Raw genomic sequence first — 3,709 nt, forward strand, 5'->3', positions numbered from 1 at the left:
ATATTTAAGTCTACTTAATTCATGATATCTGTATCATTGTTATTTCTCAGTACAGATGTATAAGTCACTGAGATATAATATCTTCTGTCATTGTTCTGTATATTCTTAAGCTTAATAAGACAGTTATTCATTGTTCAGAGCTGTGTGTAGAAGTCTTTATAAGTCTGATCTTTGTCTACACTTATAAGAGTCTGTAAGAGTTTAAAAGTTAATGTCTTCTTAAGTATACTAATCTTTATTTGATTCTTTCAAGATTAATCATCTACTTCTAGAATCTTGATATTGAAGTCAGAAATGAATATTGTAAGAGAAGTATTTCCAACCAACCGCTCCACCACGAACTCGCTCGATTTTTCGAATAAGAACCCGCCGATAGATCCATCGAAAAGCCCTCGATCATACAAGCATTTTGACCCCATCGCCGACCGCATACCCCGTGTGTGGGTGTTAGTTATCCAGCCTTGTTGAACAGACGTTGTTTGGAACTCCTGCGTGGCATTATCCCTCATTCTCCCCTATCACACGTGAAACCCTGTCCATCTTTGATGTTCCAAAACACCAATGCCAAGTCCCACCCTTGTACCACCCTTCTCAATCTGGCCCATCCCCAGCAGAAAAATACAAAAAGATACCTCAGCAATAATATCAAGCACATAATCAACAGTCACTTCTGAAGTGCAACCTCTGCAGTCTGTCTTCAGTGTATCTAGACATCAATACCAAGTCTCACCCTTGTATCATCCCTCTCAATCTGGCTCATCCTCAACAGAAAAGTACAAAAAGATATCTCAGCAACTGTACTTGATACATAATCAGCAGACACAACAACTATAAAATCAGTATATTTCAAGGTCTGACTGAGCCTTTGATCCCTGCACAGTGAGATATATTAAATCTAGTTTTAATATCTCAATATTCAATAGATTCTGCAAGAGATTGAGAACAGCAACACTAGATTTCTATTGAATTTAAGAATTAACTCTATATTAATATAATCATTGACAAAGTCTTCTATTTTGAGATATAAATAACCAGTTTCTTTACATCTCACTGATAATATTTATATTATTATATAGAAACAGACTTATATTCTCTATAATATCAAGACTCTGAAGAGAGAAAGTCTTGATAGAGAGTATATAGTAGTATATATCTTAGCAGTTTCTATCTCATTCTTCTGCAGCAGTTAATACAAAAAAAAAAGATCTTAGAAATAGTTTTTTACTTCTCTTGAAAAAGTAAGGTATTTTTCTCTGAGTTTTATATAATATTCTTATAAAGAATTAAAAACAGAGTTATTTTCTATTATAATTTCATATTCTTTTAAGTAAGAATTACTTTTTCAGTGACTGAAGAGCTTTCATTAATACTTAATTCTTTTTTACACTCTTTATTAACTGATTTGAGTTGCACACTTGTTGTGTGAGAAGAATTGAATGATTTAGAATAAAATTAAATAGTTTTAATCAATTTCTCTGCAAAAAATTAATTTATTTTTTGTCAGTTTTTCTCTCAAAAACTGTCATATTATCTGATTTATTATTAATTGATATTATACTTTTCCTCACTGTATCTCAAGAAAGAGATTATAAAGATTTTATTGATTTATCTTAAAAATCAATTTTAGTTTATTAGATTCTCTTTAAAAATCTAATCTAGTTACTGAACTAGTGTGAAAAAAATCAGGTGTTTTATATATAAAAGTCTTTTATTCTTCTTTTGAAACAGTCTGATCAACTTTTCAATTGAAAACAGACTTAGAAATATCTCAATTGAAACAGTCTGATTAACTTTTCATTGAGTGAAAACAATGAGTTCAAAAATACACTCAGTTGATGTGGAAAAAGATGCTTTCTCAAATGCTATTCCTGAGATTGAAATTCTGAAGAGAAGAAAGAAAGAAGAAATAGAGAAATAACAAGTTCTTGAAATACAGAAACTTGAAAAAGCAAGCAAGATTCTTGAAAAGCAGTGTCTGAGTGAGATGAATGAAAAAGTTCTGTTAATTCTTTATACTCAGACTAGACAACTACAGAAGATGATCAAGTTCAAACTTGAAATCTTAAACACAGTTCAAAAAACCTTGAAAATTCCTAGTATAATCACTGACTCTTTATCTTGCTCTTCTTCTTTCTTTTTTTCTACTTCTTCTTCTTCTTTGAATTAGAAGAAAAAATATGCTCAAGCAGCTGAATCTGCTATCTCTAAATCTGCTATCTCAAAATCTGCTCAAAATTCTGAGAAAACTGAGAAGAATACTGCTCATGTCTCTATTCATAGAAAAGTGAAAAAGAAAATATAAAAAGAGAAAAACTTTCAAATCTTCAGAAATAGAAGACTTATTCTCAAAGTCTCAAACCAGGACATTCTGCAAAGAAACAAGCTAAACTCAAATCTCATTTTCAGAATCAGAAATGAAATTAATCAGCAGTTCTTTTCTCAGTTAATGACTGATATTGAAGTTCAAAAATCAGTTATAGCTTTAATTGAGCTATTATTCTTTGAAAACTTCATCATTCTGACTACAATGTCTGAATTCAGTGCTGAATTTCTTATTCAGAATGAGAATCTCTGAAAGTCAGTAGTAGAATCTTTGTTAAACACAACAATTCTATCTGAAAGAGATGAAAAGTGAGATAAATTTATTCTTTATAATATTTCAGTTGAAATTTTTGACTGTGAAGAAGAAATACTACTTCTCAAAAATGAATTGAAAGAATACAACTCTATTCAACTGAGAAAGAAGCCTGTATGACTAAATTCAATTGAGTTCAGATAAAGCAGGAGAAATGCCTCTGTTCTAGTATATATAAAAACACTTGAACAGTCAAAGATCTCTGAAGTAAGAGTAACAGATTTGAAAATGAGAGTTCATAAATACAAAGACTCAAGAATGAATCTCAAAGCTTAAACACAGTGTTCAAACTGTCAAAGATATGAACACTTTGCAATCTCATATTTTAGAGACTTAAAATGTGCATTCTGTGTCAGAGATTACAAAACTAGTGAGCATAAATATGAAACATGCTTAAAAAGAGATGAAATTTGTCAATATACTCTGCTTAAGTGCTCTAATTGCAAAGAAAAACATGCATCTAGCTCAAAAGAATGTATGTTTGCTTCTAGAACTCAAAAGAACTGAAGAAAAGATGAAGCTCAAAGTCAATTTAGAACTGAAGAGAAGAGTCAAGTCAGTAGACTTATAACTGTAAGCTTAAAAAGAAGAAACTCTTAACTATCTAAGTCTTCAAACTTCAATTCTTCAGCTAAATGTAAACAGAATTTGAATTCTCAAACTTCTGTTAAGATTAGAGAATTGAGAAATAACTCTGATAATAAACTAGATATAATACAAGCAGTTGAGATTTCTATTTTTCAGAACAGTTATAATCTACTATCTAATAATAGTGATTAGATTCTACTCTACTCTCTTTTAGTATGAATATACAACAAAAACAACAAAAAAAGTTTAAAAACTCTTCAAAAATCACATTTATTTAAAATAATGTGAATAGAAACTTAAATTGTATTTATTCTTGTCTTCAAATTGTATTTGAATAAAAAGTTGATTTTATACTGCTTCAGGAGCTGAATTTTGATGCTGAGTAAAAATATGTCATTTCTCATTCAAGCTACTACTGCTTTTTATCTCAAAAGTCTGAGATAAAGTCAAGAGTAGTGATCTATGAAAGAAAGAGATCAAGATATT

Source organism: Blastomyces gilchristii (genome assembly GCF_000003855.2).
Source record: "Blastomyces gilchristii SLH14081 genomic scaffold supercont1.10, whole genome shotgun sequence".
Taxonomy (NCBI): domain Eukaryota; kingdom Fungi; phylum Ascomycota; class Eurotiomycetes; order Onygenales; family Ajellomycetaceae; genus Blastomyces; species Blastomyces gilchristii.